This window comes from Mirounga angustirostris, unplaced genomic scaffold (assembly GCF_029215605.1).
Source record: "Mirounga angustirostris isolate CCGP_5_RB_7025 unplaced genomic scaffold, mMirAng1.0.hap1 SCAF_10, whole genome shotgun sequence".
Lineage (NCBI taxonomy): Eukaryota > Metazoa > Chordata > Mammalia > Carnivora > Phocidae > Mirounga > Mirounga angustirostris.
In genome coordinates this window covers 95,751,243-95,771,238 of record NW_026991718.1, presented here as the reverse complement: position 1 = coordinate 95,771,238, position 19,996 = coordinate 95,751,243, and the positions used below count along the sequence as shown (strand labels likewise).

The 19,996-nt window shown below is 46.8% G+C and overlaps 1 protein-coding gene across 8 annotated transcripts in view; it reads right to left on the bottom strand.

Annotated features, from left to right (window-relative positions):
- RRBP1 (ribosome binding protein 1) overlaps nucleotides 1-17,887 on the bottom strand; it is a 63,586-nt gene extending 45,699 nt beyond the window's left edge. For 6 of the 8 annotated variants that reach the window (XM_064572790.1, XM_064572792.1, XM_064572793.1 and 3 more), the window contains exon 1: nucleotides 17,642-17,886. The gene's annotated coding sequence lies outside the window, so the exon portion shown is untranslated. Of the gene's footprint in view, nucleotides 1-17,641 lie in introns of all 8 variants that reach the window. The other 2 variants (XM_064572789.1, XM_064572791.1) reach the window with 1 other exon arrangement.
- Nucleotides 17,888-19,996: the final 2,109 nt, after the last annotated feature.

Below are 19,996 nucleotides of genomic sequence, written 5' to 3'. Positions count from 1 at the left end.
AAAATGAGCTAAGGATGGTCCCCTTCCCCCTGTTCTTTGGTTTGGTAGAATCTGCCTGTAAAACTGTCAAGATGTGGTGTTTCCAGATCTGTTCTTGGCGGTGGGGGGAGGGGGGAGGGAGCTGATTTTTAAGTGCTAATTTAATTTCATTTTTCCAGTCAGTTTTGAGATAGAACAGACATACAGAACTGTGTAAGTTTAAGGTGTACAGCACAATGCCTTGACATGTATATATGTCATATATATATACATGATATAAATGATTATCACACTAAGTTCAGTTAATATCCATCATCTCATACAGAGACAAAAAACAAGACAGGAAAAAAAGGAAAAACATTTTTTTTTTTCCCTCGTGAAGAGAGCTCCTACTCGCTCAACTTTCAGACAGGTCACACACAGCAATATTAGCTTAGTCATCATGCTGTCTGGTACACCCCTAGAACTGACTTACATTGTAACCGGGCATCTGTATCTCCTGACCCCCTGGCTGCTAGTCCCCCTCCCCCTGCCCATGTTAACCACATGCCATCTCTTTTTCTAGGAAACCAGTCCGGTGTGATTTTTTTTTTTTTTTTAAGATTTCACATAGAAGTGAGATCATATGAAATTTGTCTTCCTCTGCCTTGTTTCCCCTAGCGTAACGCCCTCAAGGTCCTCCATGTTGCCGCAAATGGCAAGGTTTCCTTTTATGGATGAGTAATATTCCATTGTGTGCGTGCAAGTGTGCATGTGGCACTTTTTTTTTTTAGACTTAAAGGTTATTTTATTTATTTATTTAAGTTTTTATTGTTATGTTAATCACCATACATTACATCATTAGTTTTTATCCACCCATCTGTCAATGCACACTTAGGTTGTTTCCAGGTCTTGGCCCATTATAAATTTCAATGATGATTCCAGAACCAGCTTTTGGGTTTGTGATCCAGCATAAATAATTAATTTTCATTATTCCTTCCTCTCATTTCTACTGGTTTATTCTAACTTCCTGACATGGACATTTATTAATTTTCAGGCCTTTCTTTTTTCTTGTAGCAAATAGTTAAGGCAATAAATTTCCCTCTAAGTACTGCTGTAGCTTCATCCTACAAGCTACAGCACACACACACAATTTTCACGACTGTTCAGTTGTATTTTCTAGTTCCCATATGATCTCTTAGACTCGTGAGGTGGCACATGAGGCTTTGCGTAATCACTGATAGCTCCTCATTTAACTGTGCTGTCATCAGAGGATCTGATCTGTGTGACAGAGGACAAAGCTTTCAGACTTTTAACCAGGATCCAGGCATAATAATTTTTTCCATGACCCAGGACACAGAAACATACACAACATATAAATAACAGAACTTTCATGAAATAACTCAATACTAGTACATGGATGCACAAGTATTTTCTACACCATTAAAATATTTGAACAGATTTTTTATAATCAATTAAATTGATTTTGAGGCTCAACATACTGATTCAGACTATGGTATTTGGTATATTTTGCTAGATTGTGGTCAATTTTTATAAATACATGTACACTCTATGGAGTGAAGGGTTCTATGTGCATCCTTAGTTTGAGCTTAATAATGTTTTACAGAACCACGTTTTGCCAGCTCAATCTAATAGTTACCGAGCGCTTTTAACACTTCCCATCATGATCATGGACTTAACGGTTTCTCCTGGGAATCTGTCAATTTGGGTTTTATTTGAAGGCCATCTCATTAGGTAAACATCAGATCAGTGTTGTTACATCTTCCTGATACAGTGTCTGCTATTTCCCCCCTATTATATAGTGACCTTCTTCATCCCTAATAATGAACTTTTTTCCCCCATCAAAGTCTAGTTTGTCCGATTATTTAAAAAGTTATACCAACTTTTGGGACGTTAATATTGGCCTAGAATCATTTTCTATTCTTCACTTTCAACCTTTCTGTGTTCATATGTTTTAAGTAGAACTTTTAAAAATAGCATAAAGCTGGATTTTATTTTAAGACCAGTGTAGCAATTTGTCTTTTTAACTGGTAGGTTTAATTCATCAACGCCTATTGTGATTTCCTATATAACTGGACTCATTTAAACCTTTATTTTGTCATTCCTATTTATAATCCTTCTTCTTTGCTTATTCTGCCCCCACCCCCTTTATTTATGCATCCTATTGGACTATTTAGATTTTATCTCCTTTTCCTCTATGGTGTTCGGATGTTAATAATGCTTTTATTTTTTTTTTACTGACTCCTAAACTTATAATTAAAATTTGTTTTAAGATTTTATTTATTTAAGAGAGAGCACGTGCGCACACATGCATGAGTGTGGGGGAGGGGCAGAGGAAGAAGCAGTCTCCCAGCTGAGCAGGGAGCCTGAATGCAAGGCTCAATCCCAGGACCCCAAGATCATGACCGGAGCCGAAGCAGACACTTAACCGACTGAGCCACCCAGGCACCCCTAATTAAAATGTTTCTGACCCTTCCATTTTCCTAACATACATATTTGACCTGATTTCACCAATGCCTCCAGCCACTTCCCCAACAGCAGCAGAACTGGAGAAGGCCTGAAGTCTGGTGCCCTTCCAACTGCCATGAGCCCCTTTTCCAACCTGGTGCACACCTCCACTCCTTCTCCAACACACACCCCAGGACTACTCCTTGTTTTTCCTCAGACAGCTCATGTTTGCATTCCCTAAATGTTTACCAATTTTTTTTGCGGACCACTGCTTCTTGCAGCTCACCCCCTTCTTTTGGGGTCTTTCCAAAGTACATCCTTGACCAGCTCTTTCAGCAAGGATCAATTCTGGATCAACTTTCTCAAGTCCCCACAGAGCTGCAATAATATCTTTACTCCACCCACACACTTCATGAATGGATTAACTAAGTACAAAATTCTATGCTGACAGTCCTTTTCTCTCACCACTTTGAAGACATTATTTTATCTGTGTTCCTGTCTTCTGGCTCTTTTTGGTGGGGGAGGAGGAGTTATTATTGGGAAACATGCTATTGATTTGTTGTTCCTTACCTTTAAAAGAAAATCTCTCATAACTTTCGAAGATTCATCTTTGGGGTTCTAAGGATTCAACAAAATATTTTTAGGTGTGTATCTTATTCAGACTCATTGCACATTCTGAGCTTGAGGGCTCACGTTTTTCATAAATTCTGGAAAACCCTGGGCCACTTTGTTTTTGAAAACATTCTTGTTCCTTCTTCGTGGCAGGATTCCTAATTAGACCTCAAGCTCTCCGTGCCGCCACTTGGGAAAACTCCTCAGACCTATGTTCCACTTCACCAACAGTCTCTTCAGCTGAATCTAACCAGCTGTATAATCAGCCCTTTGAATAAACTATTTGTTTTCAAGTTGGCCTGGTTTTTTTTCCTGGTACTATTTTTTCCATTACTATTTTTCATCATCTACTTTTATACCTTTAATAGTGATTTTGTATCACATCTTTGGTGGGACGTCATCAGAGGCAATCCTATCTAGGCTGAGTTGTGAGCTTGTTTCGGAGCAGCTTAATCTTTGCTTCAACCAGACCCTCAGAAAGCAGCAGCTGCCGATTAATTTCTACACAAGGCATGGGCTTCCAGTAAACAAGATTCTCAGGGACTGCCGGCCTCCTCTGCCCCAGGACAAAACAGATAAGCTCCTGGGTCATTGCCCCTGGCCACTAGTCTGCCCTTCCCTTGAGGGAGCGGCCCTTCAAGGGAGCGGGTTTCACACGAGGGGGTGAGGGGAGGCTCAGGTCCCATTCCCCCCCTCAAGGAACTCCTGTTCCCCCTGGGTCATGACAGCCAAAGACTCAGGAGACTCCTGCTGACCGGACTCCACCCACACCCAGGGTCAGCTTACTTCTAGGCCCCAGTCATTCCCCTCGCCCTCCATTGCCAAAGGCTTCTGGCAATCTCTCTTACTAGTAGCTTATAAGCTCAGCTATGCTTTTTTAGAGAATGTTTATTAACTTTAACATTTCTAAATGTCTGGAAGAGGGTTTTCTCATCATCTCATCTAAATAATAAGTGTAATCTCTAATTTTTTTTTTTTAACCCAGAGAAACTAAGAGAAAATTTGGTTGCTAAACAGCATATTCTGAAATAATTTATTTCATGTTTTAAGAGAATGGAAACAACTGATTTCCCACTTTAAAAAAACAATGCTTCTCATTTTAAAGAAAGATGAAACACTAAAAATAGAAACGTATTCTATTATAAGCCTTTGCTTATTCATCGGCTATTTCAGATTCAATTTCTATGCCTAAGGAAAAAAAGAAAGAATGGACATGTTCTTGTGTTTTTCCAAAATGCCAGTGTTTGGAAAAGTAGGTACTTGAAAAGGCCTAAATCTTCCTAGAGCTTACAGGCTTCACCTCATCAATGAAGACAACATGCCTCTAAGGCAGGAATCCAGAACGCCGACTTCTCTAAATGATTCTCTAAATGACGACTGTTAAGATGTGCTGGACCACGACAGAATTCTTAATGGGCCAGACATCAGGCTCCCAGAAAGCAGGGACCAGTCTCTTCTGCACTGTATCCAAGCAAACCTGAGCACATCAACACTCCCAAGCGCGCGATGAACGAAGGCTCTACGAAATATGCCATCGGGGTAGGAGATGCCCATTTATATGGCTGTACGGACCACATCCAAACAGAAAAACACGGGTATCCTGGCAGAGGAAAATAATGCACACTGTGGGAACTGGACACTTACACACTTTTGGAAAAAGTTATATCTTGGTTCTTCAAAGTTTCCCCACTATTGCAAATGTGGTCTCTGTTTCATTCTGTTTGGTGCTGGTACCCAGAAACGTAATAGATTTCTATAGGGTGACTTTGCCCCCCAGCAACCTTAATTCTAGGGACACCTCCTTAGATTTTTAAAAGTATTTTCTCCGTACATAAGCATCCTGCCTATGGATCATGGTTTTGTTCCTTTCTCCCCAATCTTCCCATCTTTGTCTTCACTTTTTGAATTTTCCCTCCAGCACAGTGCTAAAGACAAGGAATGACAGCAGCTATCCTGTTTTTCCTTACCTCAAAGGGAAAGATTCGGGTGTCCTGCTGGTTAGTGTGATGTTTGCTTTTTGTAGATATCCTTTGTTTATTTCAGGTTCTTGGTTCAGTGTGGGTAAGTTATATTTTCCTAGAAATTTATTTGTTGCCAGAACTTGCAAAACTCTTCCCATGTGGAGATGTAAAAAAATAGGTCTTCTATGTATGATGTGTGGTATAGCCCCCTCCTTGGGATCCTTCAGATATTTTTAATAAACATCTATGACACTGGTTTTATTTATTTTAATTTAGCACAAGTTGTTCATTCTAACCACTTACCTTTTTAATGTCTTCTACATTTGTAGTAAAGTCCCATTTTACATTCTTGAGAGGATTTGTGCCTTTTTCTTTAAGATTTTATTTATTTATTTGACAGAGAATACAAGAGAGGGAATACAAGCAGGGGGAGTGGGAGAGGGAGAAGCAGGCTTCCTGCGGAGCAGGGAGCCCGATGCTGGGCTCGATCCCAGGACCCTGTGATCATGACCCGAGCCGAAGGCAGACGCTTAATGACTGAGCCACCCAGGCACCCTGTGCCTTTTTCTTGATCAATTTTGCTTGGTATCTGTCAACATTACTCATCTTTTCTGAGAATGAAATCCTGGATTTGTTGGATTCATCTATGTACTTATTTGGTTTCAGTTTCATTCATTCCTTCTCATCCGTACTTTCTTCTGACTGGTTTCAGTTTATTTTGTCTTTCATAACTTCTGGAGAAAGATGCTTACTTACAGCTCACTACTTTTCATCTTTTCTGATGTATGTATTTAAAGGTACACATTTCCCTGTAAATAATACTTTCGCTACATTCTACAAGGTTTGATGTGTAGTATTTTCATTACCACTCTATTTCCCCTTTTATTGACCTACAAATAAATGCTAAAAGCACACTTTTACAAAATTTCTGAATATATGGAGATTTTCTATTTTTATTCATATTTCCAGTTTAACTAAACTGTGGTCAGATTACCTGCTCTATATAATCTCAATCCTTTGAAATTCGCTGACACTTACTCTAAGGCCCCAGATATGGCCAATCTTTAAAAATTTTGAAGCCAACTGTGTATTAGTTGGCTGCAGCATTTTACTTATATATAGTCACAGACAGACCACATTAATTTTGTTCAAAGTTCTAATCATCACTGATTTTTGTCTGCTTAGCTGTCAATTACTGACAGGGGGTGCTAAAAGTCTTTACCATGATTATAGATTTGACCACTTCTTGTAGTTCTGTCAACTTTTGTCTTACGTATTTTGTGACTAAGTTAGTAAGATGCACTCAAAGTTAAAACTGCTGTATCTTTAAGCCGAATTAAACCTTGATCATTATGAAGTGCCCTTTCTCTCGATAATACTTTGTGTCAAAGCCTCTTTTACATACCAATAATACAACACCAGTTTTCTTTTCTTTTCTTTTTTTCTTTCTGTTTTTTGGTTATTAAGTAATCCTATGGCAAGCGCAGGCCTTGAACTCATGAACCCGAGATCAAGAGGCGCACACTCCACTGACTGGCGCCCCCACACCAGTTTTCTTTTAATAGATTTCCTATAATACATCTTCTATCCTTTTATTTTCAACCTGTCTCCTGTTTACAGAACAAGAGTGGATTTTTTAAATCCAGAATATCTTTATGTTTTAACTGCAGTATTTAATCAATTTATACTAAATATGAATACTGATATATTTGAGTTTAAATCTATAATCTATTTTGTGCTATTTTCCCATCTGTCCTTTCTTATCTCTTTTGTTTTAAATCATTCCATTTTGCCCCCCTCTACTCTTACAGAATACAGTTTCCATTCTTTAGTAATTACCTTTAAAAAAGAACACGCAGGGTTCACCAAGTTCAAAGTTAAACGAGTCCACCCCTTCCCCTAACTCCATTATTCTTTTTCCTTCAGTGTTACTGTTCTCATGTATTTAATCCTCTCCCTTTTACAGCCACCACCCCCATGCCAAATGTTACTATTATTCTTTCACATTTGTTTAGAGTGGCCCAAATATTTACCACCCTCTACTCCTTGCTTGTACAGCTTACTCCTTCCATTTGCCATTACTTGCCCTAGAGCATCCTCCAGAATTTCCTTTAGCAAGGCTCTGTCACTAATTACCTGTCTTGGTTTTTGCCTTAAAAGTCATCTGGGTTTTTTGGTTCTTGATGTTTTTACCCCTTTGTTTCCTATATCACTACACTGTCTACATATGGGTGTTTTTTCCTTTTTCGAATGGGAGCCTCATCCATTCCATAAAACCCTCAGGCATCATCTCGTCCAATACTGGCTCTGGCCCACGATCTCTCCTTGAACCCCAATTAGACACACTTCTCAGTCTATCCTCCCTGATTCTTAATTGGTCTTAGAAATTTTTCATCTATTTGGTTCTCGAAGATGAAATCTGGACATTTTCTTCTGCTCTTTCAGTTCACTTTTTCTCTTTAATCTGCTGGGTTTTTAATTACAATTATCAAGCTGCTCATGTCTAGAGGTTGTCCCTGCTTCCTTTTTAAAATTTGCGAGGTCGTTTTATAGTTTCCTTTCCTGGTATGTATTTTCGAGCTTGTCTATTACTTGAAGTATAGTAAGAAGCATTGTTCACAATCGGGAGTCAACCCCTCCACGGTCTGGTGTTTTCACAGATCTGTTTCTGCTGGTCCTCATTCACGGCACTCTGCATTCCTTGGGTTTACCAGGGACTGCTCACTTTCCTGTGAAAATTGCACGCGGGGATTCACTAAGCCTGGAATAAAGGGGCAGTCCTTCGGAGACCTGCTCATCTGCTCCCTTGCAGGATGGCACAGAAGCGCTAGAGTAGAACTACTCCTCTAAAATAAAGAACTTTAAAATCGGCTGGAGCATTTCCTTCCACTTAGGTCATGGGATCTTCATGAGGTACAGCCTGTGAGTACAAGCTGGGGAATGGGCTTATTTCTGGGTTGCCTTCACCCCGGAGGTGCAGCCCTCTGTGGTTCCAGCTCTCAGGGCAGGCTCTTCCATCATACTGCCCCCTGTGCCCAGGGATACCCCAAAATTCAGAGTTTGCCCCATTTGCCAAATGCCCTCAGGGTTGGGCTTACTGTCCAAGGTCACTCGTTTCACTGAGGTTTTGGCCTCCTCATTATCTTCCAAGAGTAAATAACCTACGTGTCCATCACTAGATGAATGGACAAAGAAGAGGCGGTATACTTTATACACATACACACACACACACACACACACACACACTCTCACACTAGAATATTACTCAGGCAAAGAAAAGAATGAAATCTTGCCAATTGTGAAAACATGGTCACACCCTGAGGGTGTGAATGAGATAAGCCAGACAGAGAAAAACAAGTATCACATGATTTCACTTATAAGTCATAATCTAAAATACAAAAATGAACAATCCACACCAAACCAAACCCAGATTCAGTTACAGAGCACATAGTGGTGGTTACCAGAGGGGAGGGAGGCTGGGAATGGGGGGAGGTGAAATGAGTGAAATGGGTGAAGAGAATCAAGAGGGACTAACTTCCAGTTATAAAATAGATTAAGTCATGGGGATGTAATATAAGCATGGGGAATACAGTCAATAATATTGTACCAACTGTGACAGTGACAGATGGTAACTCAACTTATCGTGTGATCAGTTCTCAGTGTACACAAATCACTGTTGTACACATGAAATAGAATATTGTGTATCAATTACACTACAATAAAAAAGAAAATATCCCAAGCCATTCCATGCTTTTCAGAGGTGCTTTTTATCTGTTACACAGCACCTGCCCTGCACCCCCCTACCCTCCCAGTCAGAAGGCTGGTCCAGACCACCCAATCACCAGAACACAGTGGCCCCCTCACTTCTTGGGGCTACTGACATTTGGCTCTGTTGTGTCAAGAGACACTGAGGTTTGGCATTCCTAGCCAAATGAAATCCTAGCCAACCAAGCTCTTAAAAGAAAAAGGTGAACATCCCTGCTATGTGACAGCAGGGCTGCTTATGCGGCTAGGGAGACTTCCAAATCCAGACCTGGATAGACATCCATCCCAAGAAGAGGGGAGACTGCAGCGTGTCCCTGCACCACCGACCTGGGCTCTGCACACAGATTCCAGGAGGTGGAAGGATCTCCAGATTAGAAATGTGGGGGTCAGGGCTGAATGTTGGCACCTTTGTTTTTAAGAAATCCCCAACATGCAGTACATTAACCTGGGGGTGGGGATCAGATAACTCAGTCCCCAGATCGAGGCTCTCCCTTCATTTCACGAAGAGGAGCTGTGAAGAGGAGCTGTATTTCCACTCGGATTTGTGGTGGAGGTAGCATTTGCTCATCAGCAACAAAACCTGACCCTCTTTCACGAGCCTTTTGTAAAAGCCCATCTTGGATTAACGAATTCCATGGCCAAATGCTCCCATCTCAGTGACAAAGGGGGAAGGATGGTATGAGTGAGTCATTTCTTGTTAATAGCGATGGTAACTCAAACTTCATTCTGGTTCCTTTTTAAAGTCGGCCATTGTATAATATATTCCGAGCCCTCTGGTCCTGCTGGTGGGAGTATAAATGAGTCCCCACACCTTGGGAAAAACTCTGGCCTCTCTTCTAAAGCTGAGCATATGCCTCCTTGAGGCTTCAATCCCACTCCTAGGAACGGACCCGAAAGCCATGTGGATAAGTGGTCACCACAGTGAGGGGCAGGACTTTATATTTCATAATATCATGTAATTTCTACCATATTATAACGGGAGCCCCCAATTACAAACAGTCCAAGTACCCATGCAGAGCAAAATGGTCACTGGTACAAGACTCACAAGCCGGAGTACCACGCGACAATGCCGGTGAACCACCACAAGGCGGACAGCACAGAGCACTCCCACCCCCACATCCAGTGAAAGGCCCAAGAGAGCATGGGCCGCATGATTCCATTTCTACCTCAAGTTCAAACACGATGGAGCGAATCTGTGTGCCAGGAACCAGCTACCCCTGGCGATGGGCAGCAGCTGGAGGGGGCAGAAGAGGAACTTGTTGGGGGATAATATTTCTTGATCTGCTGGTTAAACAGGGTGATCAGTTTGTGGCAGTTTACAACTGGGCTGCAGACTCATGACCGAGCACTTTTCTGTGTATGTAGTTTACTTTAGTAAAGAGCTTAAAAACATACATGCCCACTCTGGTGGGAAACTGTATCACCCGGAACTTGGAAGGCGGAGCATCTCTGGTTCCCGGAGCATCTGTGGCCCTGTCGCTGCTGCCATCTCCCAGCCCTCTCCCAGGCATCGTGGCCTTGTTCCCACCGAAGAGGCGGGTGGCTGGGGCCAGGGGCTGGGAAGGCAGTCACCTCCTGCCCAGACCTCGCAATCCGTGGCCACACCCACTGTGCTGCCCCACGGACCCACTCTTAAAAATCCAACTGTTCAGAATTAAGTCTCCAACTTCATAAACTCCCAACTTGGGAGGGAAGCAAGTTAACACAGAAAACAGTGGCTGGGCTTCAGAGTCGTAGCTAAAGTTGACCTTTTCATTGTCCCTTGACCCGCCACCGTAAGACTTCCTTAAGGGGGTCAATAATTCATTCTTTAGCACAATTCATCCTTTTCCTCAATCACTGTGACTGCTACTAAATTCTGAAAATTACTATTTCGTTTCCAACTTACTACAAATATCGAGAAGGCAGAAAGAAATGAAAGTGTATTCAACAGAAATAAGGCTACGTCTAATTCCTATTCAGGAGTTGTCTTAATTGAAAAGAAAACAGTTTGGATGTAATCGGGTGGCACGTTTTAACCGCTGAATGAGAAGTTCCAGAGAAACATATCACCTGGGCTTTGGGCAGAACAAGCGTCTTCACCATTCCAGGGAAAATGAGTCGGCCAGACACTCCCATCACAAAGGGTGAGGAATCGGGACCAACTTTTCATTTCTTTGCCCAAAAGCAAAAGCAGGAAGAGTGGAGGAGAAACACAACGATGGCGGTAGACCAGGAATGGACCCTTACCAACCAGACTACCTGCCTCACCCACCTTCCCCCGCCTCCCCTGGCCTCCACACACCAAGTCCTCCGAGGACAGTGAACTCCGTGCAGGAGGCAGGAGGCTCCTCTCCTCAATTCCTGTGCTCCTCGAAGTCTGACTAAAAGCGAGAATAAAATGCCATCTACAAGAAAAGAATTTTCCTCCTACCACTAAGGAACACTCTTGCTCACTAAACACAAAATCCACCTCTTCTCAGAGAGAGCCAGCACATTGTTCAAAGCAAAAATAACATTTTCTTTCCTGGCGAGCATGTTGTCACTGATACACTCAATTATTCCCCAGCCCCACCTAATGCCCAACAGGCACGGAAGGAGACCGAGGGTGTTCGCTGCATGTTCTCCTCCTGGCACTGCAAGCAGCTGGGAAGGGCCCAGCCCCAGCCAAGCACCTTGACACGGACAGCGGGCTGTGGAGAGACGAGGAGCGCGGAAATTAATATAACTGGCCTGGAGGGAATCCAAAAATCACTTGGCTTCGTAATATGTTTTTTGTGTTTATATCTGATGCTCTAGGAATCCTGACTACTTCAGGCTAAACAATAACATACGCATAGAACATGAGCACTAGAAAATCCTCTCCCCACTAGCTCGGCAAGGATGGGCACCCACCGTGTGCCAGGCACTATTCCGGGCATTAGGGATACCTCAGGGAAAGAGAACAGACACATCCCTGCATCAGCAGAACGGACAAAGTCAGTCATGTATGCAACATGCCTGGCTGGCGATAATGAAGAGAAAGCGATACAGAGAAGTGGGACAGGGAGCAGGGATGAGGGTGGGGGATCCGCTAGGGGCTGTCACTTTAAGTAGGGTAGTCAGGGAGATAACACTTCACCGACCTGAAGAAGATAAGCCATGTGGCCATCTAAGAAACAGTGTCCCATGGACAGCAACAGCAAGTGCAAAGGCCCCGAGGCAAAAGCATGCCTGAGAATCAGAGGCCAGTGTGACTGGAGCAGAGGATACAATGGCAGGAGTGAAGCCAAAGTGAAAGCAGGGCCCTTGGAGGCCACAGTAAAGACTGGCCAAGGAGGGTCTTGAACAGAGAAGTGGTATGACCTGCTCTGGGAACAGACTAGAAGGCAGAGGGTGAGGGCAAAAGCAGGGACACCTCCTCAGAGCTAGTGAAGTAACCCATGAAAGAGAGGAGAGGGGTTTGGACCAGGGTGGTATCAGCAGAAGTGGTGAGAAAGGTTGCATTCTTGCTCTATTTTGAAGGGGGAGGTTTGCTGGTGTACAGGATACAAGAATGAGAAAGCAAGGAATTAAGGATAAACCGAAGTTTGTGGCCTGAAAGACGGGGCCATTTGGCCTAGTTTCATTTTACATGAAGAGGAAACCAAAGCCCAGGAAGGATAAAAGTCAGGTCCAAGCTCACACCATTTATTTCTGGGACTAGAACCCCAAGTACCGCTTCTCCCTCTGCTCCCTCCTGCACCTCAGCAGGAAACAATGGTGACCGCTCAGGTCACACCTGGATGCCCTCCAACTCCTCTCTGCTCTCAGATGCCAGAGTAGACAGCGCACCCTCGGGGACTGCCAACACCAAGCACATAATGAAAACCAGGATAGGATGTTGGTGAATGAGACCCACAGGCCCTGCCCAGAGAAGATGATCAAGTCCATGGCTGCCATGCAAGAAAGCAGACCTGCTGTGCTCACACATTCCCATTCTCCCCAGAAGAATCCCCCAAAGCTAGACTTCTAATGAAAAACTTTAAAAGTGGCTTAGTTGTTTAATAACATGAGGGTGGCCAAACAGATCTCATGTGCAGGCCAAGTTCAGTCCATGCAGGGCACCATCTTGGAACCAGGCTCAAGACAGCCTAAAACAGACCTGGTCCACTCACACCTTGACCAGGGTTAGGGCCTGGAATTAAAGGTTTCAGCTTAAGATGGTCTTTTATTCCAACTTTTTAGCCAGCAGATGCCATTCATTATCACTATAAATAGCTGATAACTTCCAGAACAATCTTAGTGAACCTCCTGTCTGACCGAAAAGAGAGTAAGCAGCTGCCCATCATTCTGTGTTCTTTGTTAACTTTGGTTTTACCTTATTCTACAAGGAGGACTAAGATAAGCCCACTAGTACAGCCAAGAATTCACAAAGTCTTCCCAAATACTCTCCAGTGATCCTTTCAAAGTTGTATAGAGTATAACAGAGCCCTGCAAATGACCCAGGAAACAACTCATGTGAGCCAAGTATGAAAACACCAAGACACTGCTACGTGTAAGGCTTAAGGACCAGCAGCTGTTCCAATCTTGCCAAAATAATCGAATTTAGAAATTACAAAACTTTCTTCATAAATCAAAGTTGCTTCCCATTGCTAGACAGTGGGATACACATGTCACTCACGGCACTTAAGGGAAACACATTAGATGTGTCTGGTTTTTATTTTATTTTTTTCAAAGATTGTATTTATTTGAGGGAGAGAGCATGCACCTGCACAAGCAGGGGGAGGGAGAGAGGGAGGGGGAGATGCAGACTCCCCCCTGAGCAGGGAGCCCAATGCGGAGGCTCAATCCCAGGACCCTGAGATCATGACCTGAGCCGAAGTTAGATGCTTAACCGACTGAGCCACCCAGGCGCCCCAGATGTGTCTGGTTTTTAGATGTGGCAGTCGGATTGCTGGTTTCAGGAGACTCGTCAGAATCTGTCTGCCTAAGAAAACAGCCTCCTAGGAAGTCCCTTAGTTAATTTTCCATAATGCTGGATAGCCCTCTTGCCCAGGCTCTCCCTTAGAATTAAATATTAACTTTCCCTACAAGCCATATGCCGTCTGCCCAATACCTATTTGGCTTGGTCCGGCTGACCATTCTGATGCTGTTGATAGCAGGTTAAGAATTTCCCCCGGGGTTGGGCCACTATCTGTGCTGCTCCCTCACCCACTTTTTTTCTTGGTATGCAATTTACGATGCACACAAAGAGGCAGAAATCAATGCTTTCCAAGGGTGGTATCTTATTAGGGTGAAGCCCATGAACTGCCACTAGCCAACTGTTAATGACGTATAAAATGGGCATCTTATATGGTTCAACATGATACTTCTAAATGCTCAAGAACAGAGACTTGAATGTTTAAAGAATTCCAACTACCTTGAACTCTTAAAAAAAAAAAAAATAAGAAAAAAAGAATTCCAGCTATCTCTAGATCAGCACTGTCCAGGAGAACTCCTGGTGATAATGGAAACGATCTAAATCTGCACAGCAAACACACAGCTACTGAGCATGTGAAATACGGCTAGTATGACTAAGAAACAATTTTTTAATTTTACTTGATTGTACTTGTTTTAAGCTGAAACAGCCCTATGTAGCTACTGCATTGGACAACAGAGTTCTTCACACAAGAAACAGGTCTCACTCATTTATATTTACAGTGTTTGAAGGCCCAGCACACAGGAGACATTTGATAAAGAAATGAAAAATACCTTCTTGCACTGAATACATTTTCAATCGGCTGTGTACCTTTCTTCCTTCAGCTCTTAATTCTGATCTTCTAGCTCCACGTCCTCCCTTAGGTAGTTACTATCCCAGCAAATGTGGAATTATCAGGCCCTGTGGGTGATATTCAGAAGGCCAGGCCCACACTGCCCAGCAGCTGGGCAACAGGAACTGACCATCACCACTTGACCTGTTGGGCCTCCATGTTCCCATCCACAGAATGGGAACAACCATACCTATTCTATAGAATGGGGCTGCTGCAAGGCCTAGATATGCGTCCAAGTTGTGAACTCTGATTCTCAACAGTCAACCTTAAAAACCAAGCTGAGCTCAGCTTGAGTTGTCCAATGAAGTAGGAGGCTAACTAGCAAGAATATTAACAGGTATGGCGGTCTACCTCACTTGGTCAACATTTATCGTGTTACAGGCCAGGCCTTAACTACTACTGTAGGGCCTGGATGTACAGCTGGATAGCAGTCTCTGCCTTCCTAATTCTGACTGACCATTATTTTTTCCCTCCCAAAACAAGATTTTAGCGAACAAAAATCCACAGTCTTAAAAGAACTTGAGTCCCTGCCTAAGTGTCATTCATTAGTAAAAGTTCCCAGAGATAAAAGAATAAGAAGAGTCTGGGGTCCTGACACTTTTAAAAGGTGTCCCTATTACATAATAAGCCAATATTCCACTTAAACCATTTCCATTCAACCACTTCGACAGAATTTGGTACTGTATAATTATTGCAGCCTGTTAACTTAGGAATCGTTTCAGCAAAGAGCTTAATTGCTCCAATGTGACTCAATCATTCAGGACTTATCTAAAACTCTCCAATCACCAAAAAATATTCATGCACCAAGGTACCACACTAACTTATCTCTTTACAGATGTTCAAAGGCTGATTCCTAACTATGAAAGAAAGGAGTCCTGTTACAGCATGGTGCCTACAGCTCTACCCACTAAACATCCTCTGTTTCCAAACCCCAAGACACCTTTCTTGTCCCTATCCCAGCCGCCCTGCAAGCCACGGTTGCATTGCTCCAGGTAAAGGGAAAACAGCCTAGTGGGAGGTATGCCTCCACTTTTCCTCCTTTGCGTAAATGGATAGGGAAATGGCATCTCCAGGACCTTAGAACCGGAAATTTCTTTCTGGAAAGGAAACAGGTTGGCAGCCCATGGTGGGGCTGACCTTTAGAAAGTTCATAAAGTAATTGAGACATCACCATCGTAAGCAGCATGCTGCAGGATCACCAAGACTTCTCTGGTGTCAGATTAAGAGGAAGTTAAGAAGAGCAAGCACAGAAGGAAAGTGTAAGGAGGGAGGTAGAGTCAATAGGAGAATGCTTCCCAACTGCGTAGGGCGGGTGTAAAACGTGCAGCTGTCCCTCCTGAGAGTGCTGGAAAGAAGACCCGGGTCTCCAGAAACACTCAGCAATCAGAATTCTAAAGCGATCTCTAGTTCAGGATGTTGAGGCCCTGGTGGTCTCACTTCCCCAAACTCCAAAAAATACCCCCACGCTGCAGGTTCCAGCACAGTAAGCAAGCAGTGAGGTGGGAGGTTCCCAAGCACCCTTCAAAGTTTCATTTCCTTGGTGCTTCCCAGTCTCTGCTGACCTCCGACCTCCAGGAGTTATTGCCAAACTGCCTTCTGTTTGCACAAGGTCCTAGTTTTTCCCAGCTCTTGCTGGGGAGGTTGCCCTGACCGTACTGTGAGTGGGTGGTATATCTCCAGGTTACAGATAAGTAAACCCAGGTTCAGAGAGGTTAAGGGACTTGCGCAGAGGGTCTGTAAGTGAGGGCTGGGAGTGGAATCCAGACCTTGGGACTTCTGTGAGCCCTCCGCCTGCGGTAGGCAGGCTGGAGGCAGAACCAGACTCCACCTCCCTCTCATGCCCCGCAAGCCCCTAAAAACTCATCCCAGCAGTACCAAGCAACACTTGTTGGCTATTCCCTACGTGTGCTGGGTCTTCACCGCTTTTCTCTTAAGTAGAAATGATTGGCAGCCCCGTTTTTCAGACGGGAAAGCGGACACCCGGAGTGAGACAGCTTGGCCCAGGTCACCCTGAACGCTGCTGGGATTTCAGAAGCCCACTCCCTTAACCGTTACACCACAGTGAGCTATCCTTTATTATCTGTAATCTGGGGAAGGGTCCCCGACGCTTCCCGGACGCCCTACTAGAAGCGCACACCCCAGCCCGTCCTTCCTCCCCAGGGCGCGGACTGGGGAGCCCGGCGGGCCGGGGACGGCGCCAGGCCGGGTGCCAGCGCGCTTGGCCGCCCGGGCCGGAGGTGCCCGCTTCCGCCTGGGCCTGGCACCGCTGGCCCATTCATCGTGGCGCGGGCGGGGCGGACCGGGCAGGGCCCGGGTGGCCCCATCACCCCGCTGGGCGCCTCGCGCCGGGCTCCGCGCTGCCGGGCCGGGGAAACGGAGCCCCCGGCCCCGCCGCCAGGGGGAGCAGAGAGCCGCCGCCCGCACTCCGGGAAGTTGCCACCCCGGCCGCCCCGGCGTCCGGACCCCGTACGGTCCCGGTCCTTGCACGGCGTTCCCCGCAGCCCCGAGTCCCAGGCCCGCCTTGTCGGGGGCCGCCCGCCCCCCCGGAAGCGCCTCCAGGCCGCAGCCCTCAGGCGGGCGTGCTCGGCCCGCGGGCCCCCCATTCAATCCCGCCCTCCTCCCCCCCGGCCGGCCCCCGCCGCCTTCCGCCCGCCCCCCCATCCCTCCAGCCCGGACTCCAGCCGGGCAACGTCATCCGGCCGCTTCCCGAAACTTAACCCCTTCCTCCGCCAGCTGTGCGCCGCCCCGCCCCGCAGCCAACTTTCTTAGCCCAACTTCGGAGCGTGCGGGCCGGTCCGACGGCCCGCAGGGAGGGAGGGGTCGCCACGTCGCACTGCCGGGCCGCCGCAGGTTTCCCCCCACCAGGACGGCGAGGGGCGTGAGGTCCACAGCGCGGGGCGCGCTCGGCCGCCGCCCCTGCACGGGGTTCGCCCGGCACACGCCCCCCGGGGTCCGACCCGACCCCGAGGGTCGGCGGCCGCAGCGACGGCAGGCGACGGGCGGCGCCGCCGGGGGAGGGGCCGCCAATGAGACGTGTCACTCGCGGCGCTGCCGGCTCCGGCCCTGGCGCCCCGACGGCCCGGCCCGCGCGCCGCCGCCGCTGCAGGGCCCGGCCAAGTTTCTTACCTGCAGCCGGAGACGCGGGAGGGAGAGCGAAAGGGCAGGAGTCGCCGCCGCCGCGGAACCGGGAGAGAGGAGCCGGCCGAGCCTCCGCCGAGAAGCCGCCCCCGAGCAGCTGCAGGCGCCGCGACCCCGACGCCGTCCGCCCCGTCCGCCGTCCGCTCCGGCCGCTCGCTGGCTGCGTGCGCGCGTGTGGAGTCGTGGCACTTTCTGCCTCGGAGCTGGCGAACGGCCCCCTCCACTGGGATCACCGCCTCCTGCCTTCCCCACCCGGGCCAGCCATTCATCGAGCCGCCTCTCCCCATTGGCCCGCGCCCCGCCACTCCGTGGGTCGCTGGCCAGTCAGAGCGCAGGCGGCCGAGCCGCGGCGGCGGCCATTGGGCAGAGAGGAGGGTCTCCGCCTCGACCAATGGGAGAGGGGAGGAGCTGCGGGGAGCCGCGGGGGGCGGGGCCGGGGAGGGGCGGGGTCGCGCGGTGCGGCGCTCGGCCCAGCGCGGGGGCGGGGCGGGGCCGAAACGCCCAGCCAAAGGCGGAGGGTGGGGGGCCCGCCGGTCAGCCCCGCCCACTCCAGGCCCGCGGCGCCTCTCGCAGTCACTGCCTAGGGGCCGGCTCTGCCCAGGCAGGCTGCGGAAGGTTCGAATCCTGACGGTGCGGAGCCTGCGCCCTGAATCTCGGCAGGCCGAGGTGGCGGTGGGTGTCACCCTGAGCGCGGTTGCGCAACCCGCCAACAGCCGGGAGGAGTGCCTTATTTAAACCCACTAACTTCCCCCAGGCAGCGGCACCTCCAGGCCCAGGGTGTGAGGACAAATTCTGCTGGTGGTCAGCCCCAAGAGGACGAGCTGTAATCTTCAGAGATGGCATTCAGTACCAGAAAGGATTTTCTTGAGCAAATGGAGGAATTGGGATCGAAAGACCAGAAGGTGCATAAGGAGTCGAGGGTGGATGTGATTGCACCCATTTTTAGGGGTGGTACAACTGAGTACAGTCTATTTGAGTTACTCCTTACAAAGCACGGCGGGCACAGCAATAAATGTAATCCACCCTATGGTGTTTTACTCCGTGTAAGGAAGAGGGTGAGAGGGTCTGACCCAAGCAAACTCACCCGTTTCCCGGAAAACTGAGCAAATAGTACTTCATAATATGGTCTCCTCCCCTCAATATAAGCTAACTACTGTCTCTTCATAACCAAATAAGTCTTTCAATTAAGGTAATTTTAGGCCTGGTTTTTAACCATTATATCGGGGTCTCTTAAGGCCAACTCTTTGAACTTGAGCCAAAGCCAGCTTCTTTCAAATTAAGGTTTACAAAAAGCCAAAAGGGCTGCTGCAGCCTAATCTGCTCCACACCACTTCCTAGGTCCCTGTGGCTGCAGAATCCGGTTCCTAATATCTATTTGTTGGACAATTTCACATTACCACCCCCCCCATCACTGTACTAGTTGTTGTTAGAAAGATGTGGAAAATACAAGCTGTGGTGAGGGAGTTGAGGAGTTGAGTTGAAGTTAAACTGTTCATTCCTATTTTTAATCTCAGCAGTTCCTTAACACATTAATGATTAATCAGTGGGAATTAACCAGGATTAACTTTCAACACCCAGTCTTTTCCCAGTGGTGAGCCTCCACTTGAAAGAAAAATCCAGAATCTCAGCCTCTGGCTGGCATATCAACTAGTTCTAATTGACCATGGGTAAACCAGTTAACTTCCCTGACATGGGTGTACCCCTCTAGGACGATCTGGGTTTTAGAGAGGAAATTCATTCGTTCTTCATTCATTCATTCATTCGTTGGTGTTTGTTGAGTGCCTGGTATTCACTAGCAGGCTGGGCAAGCAGCCTAGAGTGATACACAGACCCAGTAAAGACTCAACTGCCCTTAAGGACCTTGCTGTGGGCAGAGACCCTCATCTTATTCACTGTTTAGGTTTTCCCAGAAGCAGATCCTGACAGGGGGTTTGGGATTCAAGTGACTCATTTGGTGGGGGTGATCACAGGACACATTGGTAGAGAAGTAGAATGGGAGGGAGCTGTATCAGGCAAGTAACACAATATCAAGCAAATGACTGGTGTGGGCAACCAGGCTCAGTATTACTCAGCCTGTTGGGAAACCGTGTGGAACACATCCCAGACATGTCCTACCTGAGGGGTGAGGAGATGGGTTATTATCCCCCATCCCCACTCCTCATTGACTGAGGGCTTCCTCTGAGAGGACTTTAACTAGTCCCATGCCCTGTCAGCAAGAGAAAGCCTTCTGGCAGAGAAAAGCATCTGCTCACCACAAAAACCCTTGGCAGAAGGATACGTGCCTGAAGGGTCTGGAGGGGACACGGTCGTATCTTCTAGGCAACTGTGACCCAGAGCCTGACA